This window comes from Galleria mellonella, unplaced genomic scaffold (genome assembly GCF_026898425.1).
Source record: "Galleria mellonella isolate WM207_F2 unplaced genomic scaffold, CSIRO_AGI_GalMel_v1 utg57, whole genome shotgun sequence".
Lineage (NCBI taxonomy): Eukaryota > Metazoa > Arthropoda > Insecta > Lepidoptera > Pyralidae > Galleria > Galleria mellonella.
Genome location: NW_026442119.1, coordinates 4,822,523 through 4,831,104, shown reverse-complemented (window position 1 = coordinate 4,831,104; position 8,582 = coordinate 4,822,523).

Below are 8,582 nucleotides of genomic sequence, written 5' to 3'. Positions count from 1 at the left end.
GGTAGAAACACGAATGGGACAGAGGTACCCAAGTAATCGACTTTTGTACAAAGTCTCCCTCTGGTAAAATATATCTCGTTCCTCAATCAATTATAATGAAATTTGATATAGGCACATATACTATATATGGTGGAAAAAGGATATCCTTTTTATTAGATTCCTTTTTATATCGGTTAGTAAACATTCCGTTCGGCCAGGCAAAATCACGGGCAAAGGCTAGTAATTTGGTATCAGATTCAGTTAGAGTTCGGAGTTTACTTTTAGACTATTTTATTTCATTGCTTTGAAATACATTGTATTGTAAAAAATACTTCTTTGCCTCAGCTCCCGAGTGGTTTCTCAAGTAGTTGAGCATTCTCGATGAAAAAAAAGTAAGTCAATTCAATTTCCTTTAAATTAAAATGTAACGTATACTTACGAAACTTTTAACGATAAAGGGCTCCTTTATTTATATTTAGCCTCTTACTTTATTTACTGTATATATTTTTATAACAGGGAATAAAGGATCTTGAGTGGTGACCCTGTACAGACAAATGCAGTATAGGACGACTCCCTGCCACTAGAGTGTCGAACTCATTGCGGGCGATCAGTGGGGAAAGGTGACTTAGGACCGTTTCTTATGGCAGTCTATGGAGGACGCCTATGTTCAGCAGTGGACAGTTAACTGCTGAAATGATGATGATGATGATGATAATAATGATGAATATAATGTATTTTAACGCTATTGTAGAAATTAGGAGACCTATAACCAGTGGGTCTACCATGAAATGGAATTCCGAATTTTCGGGCTCAATTTTGTGTTTTTGTTCGTACAAAAATCGACCCTATAAAATGAGCTTAACATTTCATTTGTTATAAATCCTACAATAAAGGCAAAAAGGAACGACACTTTAGCATTTTTAATATTTTTAAATGGTATGTATCAAGTAATTTTAACATCAAATTTTTGTTTCGTTCGGATCCGAAATGTCGGAAAACATTTCATGGTAGGCCCTCAGAACCTTTTTAAAATCTTTACTTATTAACGTTACTAACTTAATGTGTCGCTAAATCGTTTCAATTAAATTCTTTATTGTTATTATATAAAATAATAATGATTTATTATTACTTGTAAATATATGATCTCTTTCCTATTCACACCGTCGTTTTATTATCTACCAATAGTATTACTATATTGTAAATAATTTTAGAATTCTAGATTAGCTAGTGATCTCTCGTGCTGCAAGCGTTTATCGGCAACGGTAGCCGCTTTCTATCGGGTGGACCTTCTGCTCGTTTGCCTCTCTAACAATAAATAAAGGCTACGCCTAAGTCCTTTTAATTCAGAGGGAGACTTTATATAGAAGTCGTATGCTTGGGTACCTCTGTCTCATTCACGTTTCTACCGTGAAGCAGTTGTATTTACATGGCTGTGTTTCGGTTTTAAGGGTGGGATATGGCAGTGAATTTACAGAGTTCAGAGGAATAACACATGAGTCCTCAAGAATGGCAACATATGGGGAGTATCATAGGCGAAACAGTATACTCTGTTATGTCCATGGTACTGCTCGTGTCTATAGGAAGGTTTGCCATTTTAAGTTGCTTAAAATAAATTTTATTTAAAAATATTCCAATTTGTGCTTGACTTATCCGTCTATCACAAATATGATTGTCTAAAAGAATTAAATTATATATATCAATTTCTTATGCCATTTGAGCTATATAAATTTGATACGAACAAGATAAAGGAAAAAATATAAAACAATAGGTATATCTATTGTTTTTTTCCAAGCCTTAAATATTTGTCCTTTTCTGTTATTAACAAACATTAAAACTGCAGCCGTTAACTTTCCATTGCTGAACATAGGTTTTCTCCTATTGGGGAGGTTTTGCCTCGCTTGGCAGGCGGGCTAGCAACCGCAGTTTGGCTTTGGTAATGTTTCAAGAGGGATGCTAATGTCTATCCCATAGATTATACCCATTTTAATAGATGATAATGTTATGGTAACCCCGTCGCGCTAAAGGTATACGCTGGAGGGGCACCAGTGAGGGATGAGTATGAAAAGGCAGATCAGTTAATCCATCGTGATGAACACACCTGGAATTCACGATGGTTTCCAGGAAGTTGACCAGCCAGGGTATATTACTGGCAATAGGACTGGTAGTCCATATTACTAACAAACCTTTCTCCTCCTCAGGAAAGGAAGGGGTGGCTCATTCTATGTCGAGACCAGACGGTGCAAATATAGCATTATCTATTACTAAGTGAACATTACGAAAACTTAAGACCAGGTGAATCAAATGCATCAAAATAAATGTATTTTTTAATGAGCTCTTCCGTTCAGGATGTATCACTGATAACCTATTCTTTTCAAGGTAATATGCATTTCATAAAATGTTATTAAACCTTACTCATTTGTAATAAGGTATCAATTTGTATGGTATTTTTAAATTTAAAAACACTACACTACAAATGTAACGAAGATTCTATAGAAAGCGAACAATAGACGAGCACGACACCAAAATGCCAAGTTCTTGCGATTGACAATTGTTACAATATAAAATAATATTGTATTTATTATATGCCCTTTTGTACTACGGTAGCTTTTGACTATAAATAGTTTCTACGCTATACTAGCATGCACACTTTTGTTAATGTGACAAGTACTTTAATGTCTATTTTATATTTTCACTTCAGATCTCTTATAAATATATGTACAGAGATTAGGCGTCATAAAATAAAATACTATTTTCTAAAAAATATTATCTATAGTATAGTAAATATTGTCAAATTATAAAATTTTATTTTGAATATTACTCCCTTTTAGTACTATATTTAAAGTAATTACATATTCCTTTTTATAAACTTTCACAGTAATAATATGAATATAATTTATATTTATATAGTTTATGATTTCTTCTTCATCTCTATATACAATGTGTCCTATTTTTAACAACAAAGATTGATTTACTAAATGTCTTAACTAACATTATTTTCAATATATTACTAATAGAATACAACTATATAAAATTTAGAATGTAATAAATAAAATAAATGAAATATATAATAAATTATATAAAAGATTATAAGTATTTTATTAAATATATTATAATACTAATGTTGCACACGAGTTTAGTGTAAAGTGTGTAGTCACTATAAAAGGACAATCACGTAACTTGATATATTGAACCACCTACAGGGTTGATCCGAGTATCGCTTTACAGGAAACCGGCGGTTGCAACAATATTGTGTTATATATTGCAAATCAATGCGATTCTTATTATGCAATATAAAAACGAAAATATAATTTTGAACCTTATTACTATTAGCACTAAGATTCACCAAATAAATTTACCAAGGGAAGCAACCGGAAGAAAAAATCAACAAAAGCACAACGTAGCAGACTGCGGTATTAAAGGCAGGCAACTGTGAATACAAATATGACGAAGGTTAGTGTTCTATAAAAAATATGCTATAACTTGTTAGATATTATTTCCGAAAAGACATATCATGTTAACACAAAATAAATGAAAGATAATATAAAATATACCACAATATAAAATAAAAATCTACAAGATTAGACTCATATTATAACAACCTATTATCTGAATTAAGCTTTCTAAATCTTAACATTAATCCATATGTCTTAAACAGAGACCTATATAGACTACTGTGGAGTTAGATTCTGACCCATCGTCTAAAGCATCAGTATATTTAAAATCGTTATCAGATTAACTGGCGAGTCGTTCTATGTTTGTCATACTGTTGACCTATTAATGTCAATTCTATTTGCTGACCCTTTGGAATATATTATATTTAGCTGCTTACGTTTATAATTATATACAAATTAGTAAGTTATTAAGGATATATTTTTTTTAATATTATATAATTTTATGTAATACATTGACATTTATTATTATAATAATTTTAATTCAATGCTTATTTTCTGTAATAATATAATTATATGCTGACATTGTTTTAAATTTAATATAGGTACTTGTTACTTATTTATATATACATACATACATACATATCTGTCACGCCTGTCTCCCGTTAGGGTAGGCAGAAACAATGGAATGCCAAACGCTTCGATTCAAAGAAACCTCTTTAGCTTCTTTCACATTCATCAATCTTTTCATACACGCTTACTTATTTATATTTTAATACTATTTATGTAAGTCATCGGGAGTGTAAGCCATGTACATTTTTAAATTCTTGTAACATTTAACTTCATCCTGTTGTAAGTAAATAAACATATGGATTTAATCGAAATTGAAAAATCTGCTCACATTGTAATTCTAGTTTAGCCGGAGGCATTTTTTCTACTGGTACCGTTGCACCGTATATTGGAGTTAGCCATACTTCGTTGAGCATATTCGAATTTAACTTAGTATGAGCAATCCTCTATCTTGAATTGTAATTTTAGGCGACTTTCTAAAAAGATTCCTATTTAATCTGTATTATTTTTTGTAGCATGTTAGACGAGTACGTGCCAATTCTATACCTATTTCGATTCTTCTTTTTGCAATCGATAGGGTATGCACCTGTATTAGGCATCATCTGTATGGTCTGGCATAGAATAAGCTACCCGTTTCTTTCCTGTGGGCGTCATAAGAAACTACTAAAAAAAATTAATGGTAGAGAAATAAGCAGCAGCGTCTTAAAACATCTCTAAAATTCTAACTGCGATTACCAACTCACCTACCAAGCATGGCACCTTCTTGCAAAACTCCTAAGGGAAAAGCTTATGATCAGCAGTAGGCAGTTGACGACTAAAATGATGAGCAATTAGGAAATTACAAATTAATAGATAATACTTTCGTACATTACTGACATTTATATAAGCTGAGATACAATTAACCAAGCCGCTTTTTTGGTTTAGAATAGGTATTTGAGTAACTCGTTGTAATAAGAAATTATATAATTTGGAACAACAAAAACTTAATAGTTGGTAGGTAATTACCTTAAGAAAAAACCAAACCAGTTTCGAGGAAAGGGCCTCGTTAGTTTTTTTTTTAAATAACCACTATTTTACTGGGCTACGGTAATCGGGGAACGTGATTCGAGTTCGTAACTACAATGCTATTAGATTATTGTAAAAACTTTGCCAATTATTTCTCAAATAAGCTAAAGGAACTGATTATAACCGATACGGTTTTGCTAGTTGGGTTGGAATTTGGTTTCATCGAATATGACTCATATAAAATTAAACGTATTAACAATGTTTATGATTCAATAATTTTAAATATAGAACTCATTTTATATAGATTCATTTACCTTTTTTATAAATATAGATAACCACTACAATAAATATCATAGTCCACTTTTATAACTCTTCTCTTGTATGCACACCGATTTAGGAGACCTTTAATTCCTCTCGCAGATGAAACCTGGACTATATGTTCATTATAGGTTACTGTAGGTCTTCCCTGGTACTTGTTTCTGTCTACATTCTCATTGCATATTCTTTTATCAGACATTATCTTGTTATAAATTAATATAAAACCTTCATATACCTGAATGTGGGTTAACAATTGCAAAAACCAACAAATATTATGAGACACCTGCAAAAGACCTTCTTGAGAATAATCTACACGAAATTCCCTCGCTATGTCATAATAACCATTCGCTGGCTATAATTTTCGATGCTAACGACTCGAGACATTGTTTGTTCTTCCAAAGTCGCCGGCTAAGTCGAAATGTTCAGTTAACGTATGTATGCAACCAGTAATCATTCTATACGTAACGGGCCTAATGATAGCCCTTAGAACGAGTAAATTATCAATTCCGCCCGAGGGTTCGGACCTTGTTTTTGGAAAGCGGTAACAAGCCTATCATCTGCCCCTTTTGAGTCATCACTCGTTTGAAACTCACAATCATCTTTATACTCATTAGGATTTGAGTTGAAAATCGGACGTTTGTCTATTCCATCAAAATTCAAGATAACCAGTTTGTTCCCAAAAAAAGAAATAAACCAAATATTTGAATTAAATACAATGACCTTGAGTGAGTGTAACGAAACGTACGCATTGTGGATATGATTCAAATAATTTCGATTAGTCAAACCAGTGAATCAGGAAATTATAGAGATTTAACGAGATTTCCGTAGTATAAATATGTATCTAGTGGTTTCCTAGATATTCTAATTACATTGTGTACACATACGCATATTTAAATATTAATATCTATTTATAGGAACGATGATATCTACAAAGCCTTAGTGGTTCACTACCCAATTCACAAGAATAGGTCGGAAATAGTAGATGTAATTTGGATAGATATAAATAGAACCATGTTTGGTAATAAAATATAACATTTCTAATCTATTAACCGCGGAATGAAGCAGGTTACGCTCAGAGTTTCTTTGCGTGACAGAATCCGAAATCCGCAAAATAACCAAAGTGACCGACATAAGGATAAGCAAGCTGAGGTAATAATGGGCTAGTCAGATAGCTCAAAGAACCGACTACTAATAGGGAAGAAAGTGGCGACTCCGTATAGGCAAACGCAGTATAGCATGATCCCCACTAGATGAAGTGACGACCTCAAATGCATTATAGGAAGTCAATGGATGCAGGTGATTCGTGACCGCTCCTTATGGCAGTTTATGGAGGAGGCCCATGTTCAATGGCAATGGACAGATAATGGCCGATACTTTTATTATTCCTATAGGGGATCACCCCCTGGTGTCAATAGTTACATGGCTGTCGTCGTTATACACTATATAATTTTTTAATTTTTATATTAACTTGATCAATTAGCTATGATGTTTGAATAGAAGAAGCAATAACACATTACATTTCGACCGACCATTTTGTTTTATGAATTACATTACTAAGTTACTGATCGATTAGTCTTACAGTTTAATTTAGTAACGCTTTCACTAAGTAATCGTGTATTACTTGTTAGAATATGAGAACAACCCATAACTTATTCCGATCTAGGTATCGTCTTCGAAAGAAATCTCAAGAAACTCTAGAACAGCATAAATGAAACGATTTTAAAGAATTCACGAAGCAACAGATATATTATGTAGACCTAGACTCAGTAGACACTGAATTCCTTCTGAAACTAGAATTTTATGTCTATATAGACTGACATAAAAGTAGACTTAGTAAATAATTGAGTACAGTATTGAATTAGTTAATTCAAATGTATTTAATTTGGTCAAAATAAATTAAACATCATTATAATACAAATAAACAAATATAAATTTCGTCAACAAATTAATATAACATTAAAATTGTAAATTGGAATTTGAAATTACGTCAATCCAGTTTTATTCAGTTGCATGTTGGCTTTGCAATATTATCGCAAACTATGTTCTGAGAACTGCATGAATATTTCCATGAAGAACGAACTTCCGTGGCACTGTTACTAGCGTGCGCGGTTCAGCAAGTATTAAAAGAATATTGTGTAAACTTTACTTATTTCTGTGACAATTTTTATTTTTATTATACTCCTTAATAAATATAACAATTTAATATTGGTGCATATTAAAAATATATAAATTTCAAAATTATATTCATCCAAGTCAAATTCTAGCTGACACAATAAATATAACTCGCAAGCGGACTTATGCCTATTTAACTCAGAATTGGCATAAGTATTAATATTCTGAATTATATCTATTTCTAAGTAAACATTCTCTGGTTTTTCATGACATTATTTCAAAAGCCTGGAAAAAATATATTTTACTTGTATTCAGCAAATGTGACGTAACCCAACAAAATTGCGAATCATGCTATGTACTAAAAAATTTAAATTGAAAAACAGAAATATTTTTATTACGACCACCATTCATTTTTACTTATCGTATGACTGTATTTGACTATAGCAATACTAGCAAATATACTTTGTAGCATAAAATCAGCCAAGCAAGTTATAATTAGTATCGTATTTCTAAAGAACGTTATATTAACTAAAAACAACACACGAGACAGCGAACCATCACAGATAAATTATAGCAGTAATATTAATCAAGCCATCTTCACCAGAATCATAATTAAACGATAACGGGAACCAATGAGCGGTCGGCGTGTCCACTCCCACCGCCCGCCATCTTGGCTGACGATGCGCGAGGGCATATTAATTGACTTATTATGGTGTACCTTGTATAAAAGGAAAATAAACATGAAATGGAAGGTGTAGGATAAGAAATTAGGCAGCTAATTAAAGGATACGTAGTATAACATGTTTATAGAAAGTTATGCATATTTATTCGAAGTGGTTTTCGTTAAAGGTAGGTACATACACAGGTTCTAGAATGTTGTATTTTATTTTTCAATTGACTTCAAAGAAGAAGAAAGAATGCAATCTTCCCTAAGATTAACTGAGCTACAATGCTTTTAGCATTAAGTTCGCCTTGTACACATTATCCTTACTAAAGAATAAAAAAATAAATTAAGTATAGATTTTTATTATATTTAGATACTACTGTTCCTCAGTATTGTTTTGTTTTAACCAACTTTCAGGCAGTCTATTTTATCAAAAAGACGCGTCCTAAAAGGCTCCTATTTTTATGATTATTTGTAACAAACATACTTTATTTAAGAATACCCAAATGTAAAAGGGTACAAAAAAATGACTTTCATTAAATTTA